Raw genomic sequence first — 15,465 nt, forward strand, 5'->3', positions numbered from 1 at the left:
GGCGGCATGGGTGGCACTGGCATTATGGCACTGGTGACATGGGTGGCACTGTCTGCAGTACATTATGGCATTGGTGGTGGCATGGGTGGCATTTGCTGCAGGCAGCACATGTTTTATAGGCCTTAACGGATGTGCTGCCTGCAGACACAATGCCACCCATGCCGCCAATGCCATAATATGCTGCAGCCAATGCCACCCATGCCGCCAATGCCATCATATATAGATGCTGCTGTAGTATTAGTAGATCTTGAATCATCACCCCTCTCTCCCCAAGCAAGCACACACCTGTGTTAGCCGGGCCCAGGAGTCACTTGCTCTTTGATGCTGCTGCTGCCTGGACTGGAGTGTCAGTCAGTATCACAAGCAATTTCAGTCAGTCTGTCTGCTGCTTCCTTCTTTTCTTCTGCCACTGCCGCCGCCGTTCGTCTCACGGCTTCTTCTCTCAGGCAGTGGGGTCACAATAGGTCACAGATTAGGTATGTACAATGCTTCTTTCATCACAGGGTACAACCACTGACCCCCCCCCCCCCCCCCCCCCACACACACACACACACACACACACACACCCACCCCCACCAGAGCCACATTAAACAGGGAGCAAATGGATGGGAAGTGTCTAAATAGAACTGGAGGACATAAGCAGTACTGAAGGAAAAGAATGAAATACTGCAAACAAGCTCAATATTTGATTAAACTAATGCCATCTGAAATGGAACCTTTGAGAACAGAGCTTGAGAACTGCTATCATTGACTTGTTTCTAAAGGTGCAGGCTGCTGATCTGGTCCTGGCTTCACTATTTAGTAAACTACTTACCTGGCATAAGCAAGCAGGACATGTTTGGACTAAAGGGGGAAACCTGGATCAGCATTGCAGGTCTTTAAAAACAAGTCAGTGAAAGCAGCTCTCATATTTCATCTTTTCACAAGCTAATATAAAAAAAAAAACTGGTAATAAGCAATGTATTATGCACTGTCCGTGGTGCTGATGGCACTGTCAGCTTACATTCACTTTTTGGAAAAAAAGATAAAAAAACAGCAAAAATCGGTTTTCACAATCAGTCTTGTTATTATTGTTAGTATATGCTGCTGATTGTTATACAATAAAGTCAAAGAGGATTGTAGACAGACTTTGGAACCTCTTGGTTCCTGGATTTGATTGCGGGTGGATAGGAACGCAGCTGTAGCGTAGGTAGAGTTCTCTTTCTTTGTGTCAAGAAAAGATTTTCACACTTCAGTCATGGGGATTTATATGAGATCCTGATTGGAGAATGATTTTAAGACAGATTTATTCTGATAAACTGTCTATATGTACAATGTTTACCATAAAGGGTTTTTATACCTAATAAGCTATTGTACTGAGTAATGTTAGCAGAGAACCTGGAAAATCACCTCCCCAGAGTTCCTTGACTGGGATTCTCCTTACCTACCAGCCAGGCAGAGAAGGAAATGTATGCTTCTTGTAAGATAGCCTGGTTGTACCTCAGGATTGATGATACATTTACTGAATGTTAAAGGAAAATACCAGCCAAAATGAAAAATTAGGAGTATATTTATAAAGCAGTAAAAACATTCACTGCGGATGAATCTTTATTTATGATTTACCCGCAGTGAATGTTTGGTAAATGTCACATTTTCTGCTTATAATGGGCTTAACCGTAAAAAGACGGAAAAATACAATGTTTAGTTATAGCTAAACTCAAAGCTCCTTTCTTGTTGTTTATTTGGGGTCCTGTTTGGCTACTTGTTTGTAATACAGGAAAGATGTTCTCAAACACAGCTACAGGGTTTTTTTTTTTTTTTGCTGTCTCTCACACATACACAGCCAACTGTTTCAAATGGTCAATGCAAACTTTAGACAAGATATAGCCTCCAACCAGATTCACATCTCTCTTGGACATTTGAATCTAATTAGTGATACATCAAACAGAGGACAGACACCATGCAATGCATATTTCATGAAGGAGACACACCCACGGAATATGTAAGGTGTCAAGCCAACCCAAGAAAATACTGTTGGCTGAAAAATGGTAGTTAAAGAAAGTTTTATAAAGTGGACGCCATTTAGCAGCATATGTCTCATATATTTCAAAAGAAAAACACTCCCTGAGTGGATAATATTATTTGCAGGTGGTCAGGTTCTTCAGGCCAGTTATGGGAAGAGGGTACTTCAGGTATGCTCTGTAGGAAAATTGTACAGATTGACAGAGTGGGAAACAGAGAACAAAGCTCACGCTGTGGCTTAATATACTAAACACACACCACTATGTACCCCAAATGCATGCAAAACATCACACCAAGAACATAGCACTAATCATCCTAATACTCTGAAAGCAAACATGTGGCAAGACCATGAAAACACCAATCGTTGCCCCATGGCAATATATGCACATAAGTATCCTGAGGATACTACCGCTAATAAAGTAGATAGTAAAGTAGATGATCAATCCAGGGCACTGTTAGCTTTTCACTTTTCACACTTAAAAACTCAGCCAACAACTATTTTGTTCACCCGTGCGCTTGCTCAAGGGATCAAGATAGTGTAGCACTACCCCCATAGGGGCATGAAAATGCACGTGTTCTCCACTGCTGCACATCCAGGCACACAACAGCTTCAGCTTTTATCTGAACACAGTGAACAGTCCTTAAGCTTTGTTTTGTGTTTTTATTAGGGGGTGACAACTTAGATGGGGATAGGATTTATGGGATGCCCAACCAGATAGAAACAAAACCAAAAACAACTCCCTCCATATTTACAGCTCCAATTGATTCTCCTTTATTCTGTACAACTCCAACTGATTCCTCATCTTTGGTCTGTACAGTTCTGAGAGATTCCTCCTTTAGTAACTAACAGTCTCTGTTAGATCAGTAACAGCCCCTTACAGGCTAGTGTAGCAGAATCTCTAACCTCTTCCAGTCTAATAAGAACCTTTGAGGCCACAGACCGCTTACATCCTTCAATATGTAGTGGGTTGTGAGGCATAGTGGGTGCAAAGATGGTCAAAGTCATTGGGCGCCAGACACTTCTTGGATGCAAAAGAGGTTTTATTTCTTTTAACAGTCCTTTTTATATTTTGCAAGGGAAAGAGGGTTAGGGCCAGGATACCCTTAAGTGGTTTAAATTTCAATAGGCAGACTCCGAGACTTCAATAGGAAGACAGCCGTACAGGGAAAGGCCCCAGCAAGGTGTCACTTCTGCATGTGCAGGTTTGCTGTCTCCTATGGCAACAGTATTTAACAGTTCCTAACGCAAAGTTCAACAGTTCTCTCAGCCTCACTACAATGTCCACTTGTAGCTCTTCAGCCCCTTGAACTCCCAGGCTCTCAATGGACTCTCTGATTCACTGACTCTGAATCCCATGAGCTCCTCAAGGCTTTTGCGGTGGTATCTCCCTCCAGCATCACCCATGCTTCCCTGCTGGGTCCCTAGCTTGGCACTCCAGATACCTTTCAAGCTTCACCCCTGCTGACCGGCTTGGTCCCTGGCTTGACACACAAGGCTGCTCTGCAAGCGTCACCTCCGCTGGTTGGGTCCCTGACTTGATCACCGCCTGAAGTTTCCAGATTCTCCACCGTGCCCGTTCGGTGAGAATTTTACTCCGGTACTTGCTTCAGTTACTCACTGTGGTCCCTGGTAAAGGTGGTTGGTCCCTTAGTGGCAACAGCTTCCCTTCTACCCCCGACCATGACAGATTCACCGGAATCGTCACTTCTGGTTGGACTACAAGCTGCAATCCCAACCCTACGCTACCCTCTTACTTCTAGGTAGGCCCTCACACGGCCTGGCAGCCAGATACCTCTGAGATAGGCCCAATCTCTGGCCTAGCAGCCCTTGGCAGGTGACACACATCCACCTAGATGGCAGTATGGGTGGCACAGAACATAGATCACCTGACCCCCTCCCCCCCCCGAATATATAGGTTCTCCCAGCAGGCTAAGGGATTCAAGAAAACCTTTGCCCATTGGCTGAAATATCCCATATACCCATAACTTGACCTAGAAATGTCCTTCTCACATCTAATGTCACCAATTGCCCGGCCACCTAGTGGCAGAAGAGAAAAAGTACAACAAGGTCAAACTTAGGGAAAAAGCAATGGATCTCTAACAACTATCCACAGTAGCTACTCCTGACAAGGAATTTGGTGAGAAGCTCCCTGACTAAACCCCAGGGCGCTACACTGGGAACTCTCAGTCCCGTAGAAAATAGCACAATGTGTTGTAAGCTGCATCATGGAGTACCTCCAACTCCCACTGCCTCTCAAGGAAGACTCCTTCCAAGCTTCTCTTGTTGTCAGGATCCTTCCAGGCCAGCACCTGAGCCCTGGCCAGAGGCAGAGCACCACCCCCCCAGACTAGGGGGTTTGCCTCAAGGGCCACCGACAGTCTCCTCAGCACTGCATCTCCATCTTCCACCTGAATCCTTTGCTGGCATGACTCATCCATATTTAAGGGTTAACTTAGTCCCCTGCCAGGCCCACTGCCTGGGGATTGGCTAAGTTCCCCTAAATATGCAGAACAACCCTCCTAGCCTCTGCCTTCCAGCTTCCAGAATGTTCTCCCACTTTCCAGAACCAGGGAGAGGCACTAGAGAGCTGCCTGCATGAGTCACCCAGCCATGAACTCCAGTAAACCCTGACCTGTCATCAGGCACATTTTCAGAAACATGAACCGTTTACAATATTTACTGTAACTAATCTGACCATTAACAAAATGTCTGTAATACACACTGTCACACACACAATTCTTCAAAGAAACAGGGATTCTTTACATGGCATATTGGATATATATATATGGCATAGTGCATTAGAAATACTCATAATGATTTTAAAATATTATTTAATAAAATAAAAGGAAAAATGGTGCAAACTACGGAAAATGGATATTACAAAATAGACAAGATTAGCAATAGAAAAGTACATTGGAATAACAAAGAAATAGTATTTAACACGATTCTGGTGTTTGGAATCAAGCAGGGAACCAAGAATTTAGAGCCTTTGGGCTCTCAAGAAATAAGACTCTTGGCAGATGTTTTTCGTTTGATGGTAAAAGAGAGCTCGAGATTGCTGATGCAGTCCTCTTTTCTGGACGGACAAGACCAAACAATAGGTCTAAGGAGTCTAGGGCTGCAACTGACAATTATTTTCAGAATCATATAGTTGGTCGATTAGTGTTTTGATTGATCGATAAATCGGATAAAAACTTCAAAATAAGTGTGGTGTGCAATTTCGTTAATATGTAAGGTTTTAAAAAAATTTATTCTTGAATATCAATATGCAGTGGTAAATAACCAGCTATATGGTTAGGGAACAAAATTCATTCTCAGAATAACAGAAGAAAAATTGTATATATATATATATATATATATATATATATATATATATATATATATATATATATATATATATATATATCTATATATACACACACACAGTATCTCACAAAAGTGAGTACACCCCTCACATTTTTGTAAATATTTTATATCTTTTAATGTGACAACACTGAATAAATTACACTTTGCTACAATGTAAAGTAGTGAGTGTGCAGCTTGTATAACAGTGTAAATTTGCTGTCCCCTCAAAATAACTCAACACACGGCCATTAATGTCTAAACCGCTGGAAACAAAAGTGAGTACACCCCTGAATGAAAATGTCTAAATTGGGCCCAAAGTGTCAATATTTTGTGTGGCCACCATTATTTTCCAGCACTGCCTCAACCCTCTTGGGCATGGAGTTCACCAGAGCTTCACAGGTTGCCACTGGAGTCCTCTTCCACTCCGCCATGACAACATCATGGAGCTGGTGGATGTTAGAGACCTTGCGCTCCTCCACCTTATATTTGAGGATGCCCCACAGATGCTCAATAGGGGTTAGGTCTGGGGACACGCTTGGCCAGTCCATCACCTTTCCCCTCAGCTTCTTTAGCAAGGCAGTGGTCATCTTGGAGGTGTGTTTGGGGTCGTTATCTTTTTGGAATACTGCCCTGCAGCCCAATCTCCGAAGGGAGGGGATCATGCTCTGCTTCAGTATGTCACTGTACATGTTGGCATTCATGGTCCCCCCAATGATTTGTAGCTCCCCAGTGTCGGCAGCACCCATGCAGCCCCAGACCATGACACTCCCACCACCATGCTTGACTGTAGGCAAGAAAAACTTGTCTTTGTACTCCTCACCTGGTTGTCGCCACATATGCTTGACACCATCTGAGTCAAATAAGTTTATCTTGGTCTCATCAGACCACAGGACATGGTTCCAGTAATCCATGTCCTCAGTCTGCTTGTCTTCAGCAAAATGTTTGTGGGCTTTCTTGTGCATCATCTTTAGAAGAGGCTTCCTTTTGGGACGACAGCCATGCAGACCAACTTGATGCAGTGTGCGGCGTATGGTCTGGGCACTGACAGGCTGACCATCCACCCCTTCAACCTCTGCAGCAATGCTGGCAGCACTCATACGTCTATTTCCAAAAGACAACCTCTGCATATGAGGCTAATCTGACTCCGATTGTTGTGAAGCGATTTATCCCTTGTGAGACCTCTATGCCTGGCCTGTATAAGATATAATCACCGAGGACAATCCTCATCAGATAGCTTGAACTCACCAAATACCGATTTCGTCCACAAAGGTGTTTTTGTTCCTGAACATCAGATTACAGCAGATGACAGGATACATACAGATGAGTAGGTTGTGGTATTTATGTGGCCAAAAGATGATATTGTCTGTAGCTTACTATGCAGAATTAGGACAAGAACAAGGTGCGCCAGACTCAGTGTAGTATTTAGGTATTCATTTTCCGGTTTCCGTTTGTCACGGAGAACTTCAGCGTGCTGGTTATTCAAGCCCCCCGGACATCCATAGAGGCTTCACCGCTGCTCCATCTCCTAGCGGCTTACCACCTACACCATTGGAACCAAGCCAGCCCCCCACCACATGGACTGCATCAACGGACCGCAGAGTGACCCCGCACCCCGGACCCCATACTTATGTGCCTGATATCATTATCCTTTTGTGAGTAGCCATTTGGCTTGTTTTTCTTATTAAATGAATACCTAAATACTACACTGAGTCTGGCGCGCCTTGTTCTTGTCCTAATTTTGTCTTCCAGAATTGTGCTTCTACTCTCAAGGCTCCTGCCGCCAGTGTAAACTGGAACTTATACTGGAACTGTTTATACTTGAACTGACTTTTTTTGTAAACATCCCCTTTTGCTTTTCACTTTCCCCTCATATTTATTGTATTTTATCTGGGACCTCCTAAACATTTAAACATTTATATAGCCACTACCCAGTTGATTCTTGCGCCATCTCCCTCTTTTTTTTTCTACTACTATGAAAAATACATGTGGCTTGTTAGCTGCATCCATGACACATGGAAGTACAATCAAAAGAAAAAGGGTAGAGCATTACATACAAAGGAAGTGTGTCATAACATAAGGGAAAAAGAACACTGGAAACAAGTGCATTACCACAAAAGGCCACTAGATGACAGCATGTGAACTAAATATAAATGTCCATAGAAAATGGTTAGGAAAACAGTCTATATAAATTCTATGCGTTGGGGCAGTACAGAGGCTGAGCACGTGCACTCAACTTCTTTGGTCGACCATGGCGGGGCTTGTTCTGAGTGGAACCTGTCCTGTGAAACCGCTGTATGGTCTTGGCCACCGTGCTGAAGCTCAGTTTCAGGATCTTGGCAATCTTTTTATAGCCTAGGCCATCTTTATGTAGAGCAACAATTCTTTTTTTCAGATCCTCAGAGAGTTCTTTGCCATAAGGTGCCATGTTGAACTTCCAGTGACCAATATGAAAGAGCGATAGCACCAAATTTAACACACCTGCTCCCCATTCGCACTTGAGACCTTGTAACACTAACAAGTCACATGACACCGGGGAAGGAAAATGGCTAATTGGGCCCAATTGGACATTTTCACTTAGGGGTGTACTCACTTTTGTTGCCAGCGGTTTAGACATTAATGGCTGTGTGTTGAGTTATTTTGAGAGGACACTGTTATACAAGCTGTACACTCACTACTTTACATTGTAGCAAAGTGTATATTCTTCAGTGTTGTCACATGAAAAGGTATATATATATATATATATATATATATATATATATATATATATATACAGTCAAAGGTATATATATATATATATATATATATATATATATATACAGTCAGGTCCATAAATATTGGGACATTGATACAATTCTAATCTTTTTGGCTTTATACACCACCACAATGGATTTGAAATGAAACGAACAAGATGTGCTTTAACTGCAGACTTTTAGCTTTAATTTGAGGGTATTTACATCCAAATCAGGTGAATGGTGTAGGAATTACAACAGTTTGTATATGTGCCTCCCACTTTTTAAGGGACCAAAAGTAATGGGAAAGATTAACAATCATCCATCAAACTTTCACTTTTTAATACTTGGTTGCAAATCCTTTGCAGTCAATTACAGCCTGAAATCTGAAATGCGTAGACATCACCAGATGCTGGGTTTCATCCCTGGTGATGCTCTGCCAGGCCTCTACTGCAACTGTCTTCAGTTCCTGCTTGTTCTTGGGGCATTTTCCCTTCAGTTTTGTCTTCAGCAAGTGAAATTCATGCTAAATCGGATTCAGGTCAGGTGATTGACTTGCCCATTGCATAACATTCCACTTCTTTCCTTTAAACTCTTTGGTTGCTTTCGCAGTATGCTTCGGGTCATTGTCCATCTGCACAGTGAAGCGCCGTCCAATGAGTTCTGAAGCATTTTGCTGAATATGAGCAGATAATATTGCCCGAAACATTTCAGAATTCATCCTACTGCTTTTGCCAGCAGTCATATCATCAATAAATACAAGAGAACCAGTTCCATTGGCAGCCATACACACATAGGGCAGCCCATTCACTTGATTGTATAGGGATTGTTTTCACATATACATTCACATTTAGGGATTTACATATATATTCACATATAGGGATTGTACATAACGTATACAGCAGAGCTGAAGTAAGCCCTATAAAGTGAATAATAAACACAATAGTATGAAAAAAGGGAAATCAAGAAGAGGAAGACAAAAAAAAAAGGAGGGGAAGAAGCTCCCCTTAGTCAGCTTCTTCTACGTACCCTGGTCTCTTCCTCTCTCCTCAGGTCCCCACCTGAGGCCTCCACATGGCCACATGTACCTAGGCAAGATACAGAGCTCTGTGCGCACTAAGAATAAATACAGTCTCCTAACCTCTCTCTGGGATGTATCAATATTTATGCTGCTATCTGCATAGCTCCACACCTAACGTACAGAAACTTGTATTGAATTTTATTGAGATGTTATGTGATAGACCAACACAAAGTAGCACATAATTGTGAAGTGGAAGGAAAATGATGAATGGTTTTCCAAATTTTTTACAAATAAATATGTGAAATGTATGACATGCAATACTTTGTCGAACCACTTTTCGCTGCAAGTCTTTTTGGGGATGTCTCTAACAGCTTTGCACATCTAGTCACTTCAGCCCGGACCATAATGCTGCCTAAGGACCAGAGGACTTTTTCCAATTTGGCACTGCGTCGCTTGAACTGCTAATTGCGCGGTCATGCAATGCTGTACCCAAACGAAATTTGCGTCCTTTTCTTCCCACAAATAGAGCTTTCTTTTGATGGTATTTGATCACCTCTGCGGTTTTTATTTTTTGCGCTATAAACGGAAAAATACCGAAAATTTTGAAAAAAAGTGATATTTTCTACTTTTTGTTATAAAAAAAATCCAATAAACTCAATTTTAGTCATACATTTAGGCCAAAATGTATTCGGCCACATGTCTTTCGTAAAAAAAATGTCAATAAGCGTATATTTATTGGTTTGCGCAAAAGTTATAGCGTCTACAAGCTAGGGTACATTTTCTGGAATTTACACAGCTTTTAGTTTATGACTGCCTATGTCATTTCTTGAGGTGCTAAAATGGCAGGGCAGTACAAACCCCCCCCCCAAATGACCCCATTTTGGAAAGTAGACACCCCAAGGAAATTGCTGAGAGGCATGTTGAGCCTATTGAATATTCATTTTTTTTGTCCCAAGTGATTGAATAATAACAAAAAAAAAAAAAATTACAAAAAGTTGTCACTAAATGATATATTGCTCACACAGGCCATGGGCATATGTGGAATTGCACCCCAAAATACATTCAGCTGCTTCTCCTGAGTACGGGGATACCACATGTGTGGGACTTTTTGGGAGCCTAGCCGCGTACGGGGCCCCGAAAACCAATCACCGCCTTCAGGATTTCTAAGGGCGTAAATTTTTGATTTCACTCCTCACTACCTATCACAGTTTTGAAGGCCATGAAATGCCCAGATGGCACAAAACCCCCCCAAATGACCCCATTTTGGAAAGTAGACACCCCAAGCTATTTGCTGAGAGGCATGTTGAGTCCATGGAATATTTTATATTTTGACACAAGTTGCGGGAAAGTGACACATTTTTTTTTTTCTTGCACAAAATTGTCACTAAATGATATATTGCTCACACAGGCCATGGGCATATGTGGAATTGCACCCCAAAATACATTTAGCTGCTTCTCCTGAGTATGGGGATACCACATGTGTGGGAATTTTTGGGAGCCTAGCTGCGTACGGGGCACCGAAAACCAATCACCGCTTTCAGGATTTCTAAGGGTGTAAATTTTTGATTTCACTCTTCACTGCCTATCACAGTTTCGGAGGCCATGGAATGGCCAGGTGGCACAAACCCCCCCAAATGACCCCATTTTGGAAAGTAGACACCCCAAGCTATTTGCTGAGAGGCATGGTGAGTATTTTGCAGCTCTCATTTGTTTTTAAAAATGAAGAAAGACAAGAAAAAACTTTTTTTTTTCTTTTTTCAAATTTCAAAACTTTGTGACAAAAATTGAGGTCTGCAAAATACTCACTATACCTCTCAGCAAATAGCTTGGGGTGTCTACTTTCCAAAATGGGGTAATTTGGGGGGGTTTTGTGCCACCTGGGCATTCCATGGCCTCCGAAACTGTGATAGGCAGTGAAGAGAGAAATCAAAACTTTACGCCCTTAGAAAGCCTAAAGGCAGTGCTTGGTTTTCGGGGTCCCGTACGCGGCTAGGCTCCCAAAAAGTCTCACACATGTGGTATCCCCATACTAAGGAGAAGCAACAGAATGTATTTTGGGGTGTAATTTCACATATTCCCATGGCATGTTTGAGCAATATATCATTTAGAGACAACTTTGTGCACAAAAAAAAAAAAAAAAATTGTCTCTTTCCCGCAACTTGTGTCACAATATAAAATATTCCATGGACTCGACATGACTCTCAGCAAATAGCTTGGGGTATCTACTTTCCATAATGGGGTCATTTGGGGGGGTTTTGAACTGTCCTGGCATTTTATGCACAACATTTAGAAGCTTATGTCACACATCACCCACTCTTCTAACCACTTGAAGACAAAGCCCTTTCTGACACTTATTGTTTACTTGAAAAAATTATTTTTTTTTGCAAGAAAATTACTTTGAACCCCCAAACATTATATATTTTTTTAAAGCAAATGCCCTACAGATTAAAATGGTGTGTGTTTCATTTTTTTTTTTCACACAGTATTTGCGCAGCGATTTTTCAAACGCATTTTTTGGGGAAAAAACACACTTTTTAAAATTTTAATGCACTAAAACACACTATATTGCCCAAATGTTTGATGAAATAAAAAAGATGATCTTAGGCCGAGTACATGGATACCAAACATGACATGCTTTAAAATTGCGCACAAACGTGCAGTGGCGACAAACTAAATACATTTTTAAAAGCCTTTAAATGCCTTTACAGGTTACCACTTTAGATTTACAGAGGAGGTCTACTGCTAAAATTACTGCCCTCGATCTGACGTTCGTGGTGACACCTCACATGCATGGTGCAATTGCTGTTTACATTTGACGCCAGACCGACGCTTGCGTTCGCCTTTGCGCGAGAGCAGGGGGGGACAGGGGTGCTTTTTTTTTTTTTTTCTTTATTATTTTTTTGCTTTTTTATCTTATTTTTAAACTGTTCCTTTCATTTTTTTTAAATCATTTTTATTGTTATCTCAGGGAATGTAAATATCCCCCATGATAGCAATAGGTAGTGACAGGTACTCTTTTTTGAAAAAATTGGGGTCTATTAGACCCTAGATCTCTCCTCTGCCCTCAAAGCATCTGACCACACCAAGATCGGTGTGATAAAATGCTTTCCCAATTTCCCAATGGCGCTGTTTACATCTGGCGAAATCTAAGTCATTAAATGCTCGTAGCTTCCGGTTTCTTAGGCCATAGAGATGTTTGGAGCCACTCTGGTCTCTGATCAGCTCTATGGTCAGCTGGCTGAATCACCGGCTGCATTCTCAGGTTCCCTGTTGAGACAGGAGAGCCAGAGAAAAACACGGAAGACGATGGTGGGGGGGGCATTCCCTCCCACTGCTTGTAAAAGCAGTCTAGAGGCTAATTAGCCACTAGGATTGCTTTTACATGAAAGCCGACCGCTGGCTGAAAAGAATGATACCAAGATGATACCTAAACCTGCAGTCATCATTCTGGTATAACCACTCAAAGTCGTGAATGGCGTACCTGAAGACAAAAAAATGGTTAACAATAAAACACAGTAAACGGTAAAGTATAAAAAATTGCATACCTGAAAAGCAAACATGATAAAACATAATAACAATAAAACATTGCAGAATAGAATACAATAAAAAAGAGCAGAACAATAGAGAGAGAATAGAGAGAGAGAGAACAATAAAACAACAACTATTTTTTTTTATTTTATATATATATATATATTTTTTTTTTACACTTTTTTTTGTAACTAACTTTTATAACTGTAACCGGTTCCAGGTTCGGGTCTCTCAAAATGCGATGGCATCTTGGGAGACCCTGTGAAAGTGTGCCTAGTCTGTGCAATGCTGTACCCTAAGCTAATACTCAACTAGTGCATGGTAGCGTTCAAAACATTCACCAATGCAAAGACCAGGATTATCAGGACAGGAGGGACAATAATAGCGGGTGTCACGCCTATATCCGCGCTTGCTGCAGACACAACATCTTTTTTGGGGGGGTTCGCTGGGTAGGGATACTCGGGAGGACATAAAGAAAATGCCTCTCATGCAGCCGACTGCATTTGGTTGGGGATGTGAATGGGGGAAGTACGGGCGCTGCAGAAGTGGTGGGTTCCCAATTAGGATTGGCGAATGCAGCAGGAAGGGCACTATGGGCACGACGGGCCTGTGTTTGTCTTCTTCTTAGTGGCAGCGGGACACTACTTGTGCTTGCCACCTCACCAGCTTGAACTGCATTTATGGGACTCGCCACGTCACCAAGTGTTACTGCAGTGCTGGTTTGACTAAGACCGGGGTGTACTAGGCCACTGGTGCTTGCCAGTTCACCAAAACGCTGCCAAAAAAACTGTTAGCGTTCGCAGGGATCAGGCCTGACTCTGCGAACGCTACAGTTATGCGTTTAGTGTTTTGTAAGTGACAGTGATCGATCGATACTGCACTTGGGTGGGCTGGGCTGGGCTGGGCCGGGCGGAGGGGCAAAACGCAGGTGCTAGCAGGTATCTGGGCTGATCCCCCTAACACTGCGTTTTTGGGAACCCTAAACTGCTGGGGATGCTAGTATAGATCTGATCGGATCAGATATTGATCCGATCAGATACTATACCACTAAGGGAGGTGTACGGTGCGTGCGTGGGTGTTAGCGGTACTGGCGCTAATCTGACGCTGCCTGGGGCTGGTGCTTGCCAGTTCACCAAAATGCTACCAAAAAAACTGTTAGCGATCGCAGGGATCAGACCTGACTCTGCGAACGCTGCAGTTATGTGTTTAGTGTTTTGTAAGTGACAGTGATCGATCGATACTGCACTTGGGTGGGCTGGGCTGGGCTGGGCCAGGCGGAGGGGCAAAACGCAGATGCTAGCAGGTATCTGGGCTGATCCCGCTAACACTGCATTTTTGGGAACCCTAAACTGCTGGGGACGCTAGTATAGATCTGATCGGATTAGATATTGATCCGTTCAGATACTATACCACTAAGGGAGGCGTATGCTGCGTGCGTGGGTGTTAGCGGTACTGGCGCTAATCTGACGCTGCCTGGGGCGACGCATATCACCGCCGGGCGATCAGGGGGCTAAACCTTTATTCGGTAATAAACGGCGGGTGCCCTGACACTATAAAAAATAAACGAACTAACCAGCGTCACCCGTAATGGTTATACGGTGATCAGTGGTGAAAGGGTTAACTAGGGGCAATCAAGGGGTTAAAACATTTATTAGATAGTATACGGGGGTGCCTGACGCTATAAAACGCTGACGGCGAACCTAAATATTTACATCCCTAACTAGCGTCACCAGCGACACTAATACAGCGATCAGAAAAATGATCGCTTAGCGACACTGGCGACAGGGGGTGATCAAGGGGTTAAAACTTTATTAGGGGGGGTTAGGGGGGTATCCTAGACCTAAAGGGGGCTAATACTAACTGCCCTACCACAGTAACTGTCACAAACTGACACCATGCAGTAATCAGAAAAAAAAAACAAACAAAAAACTGCTTGGTGTCAGTGTGACAGGGGGGGGGGGGAGGGGTGATTGGGGGGTGATCGGGGGGCGATCGGGGGGGGATCGGGGGTGTTTTGTGTGCCTGGCATGTTCTACTGTGAGGTGTAGTGTTTGTGCACTCACATTGATGTCTTCTCTCCTCGGGGCCGGAATGGAAAATACCGAGCCGAGGAGAGATGACATGATTTCCTTTGCTGCTGTTTAGCATACAGCAGCAAAGGAATGTTCTGATTGGCCGGCGGCAATCGCGAGGGGGGGGGCCACGAACGGATGGCCTCCCCCTCACCTCTGATCGCCGGGGGACAAAAGAGGACCGCCTCGGGCACCGGCACCGGGGGGGGTCCGATCGGACCCCCCACCCGCGGGAGGCAGATCACGTGTATGTACGTGATTCTGCCTGCCCATGCCGCCTTGCCGACGTACATCAGTGTGAGGTGGTCCTCAAGTGGCTGGAGAATGACATTTTTGCCCATTCTTCTGTGCAAAATAGCTCAAGCTCTGTCAGATTGGATGGAGAGCATCTGTGAACAACAATTTTCAAGTCTTGCCACAGATTCTCAATTGGATTTAGATCTGGACTTTGACTGGGCCATTCTAACACATGAATATGCTTTGATCTAAACCATTCCATTGTAGCTCTGGCTGTATGTTTAGGGTCGTTGTCCTGCTGAACCTCTGCCCAGTCTCAAGTCTCTTGCAGACTCTAACAGGTTTTCTTCTAAGATTGCCCTGTATTCGGCTCCATTCATCTTCCCATCAACTCTGACCAGCTTTCCTGTCCCTTCTGAAGAAAAGCATCCCCACAACATGATGCTGCCACCACCATGTTTCACGGTGGGGATGGTGTGTTCAGGGTGATGTGCAGTGTTAGTTTTCCGCCACACATAGTGTTTTGCTTTT

The sequence above is a fragment of the Aquarana catesbeiana genome, linkage group LG07, assembly GCF_042186555.1.
Source record: "Aquarana catesbeiana isolate 2022-GZ linkage group LG07, ASM4218655v1, whole genome shotgun sequence".
Classification (NCBI taxonomy): domain Eukaryota; kingdom Metazoa; phylum Chordata; class Amphibia; order Anura; family Ranidae; genus Aquarana; species Aquarana catesbeiana.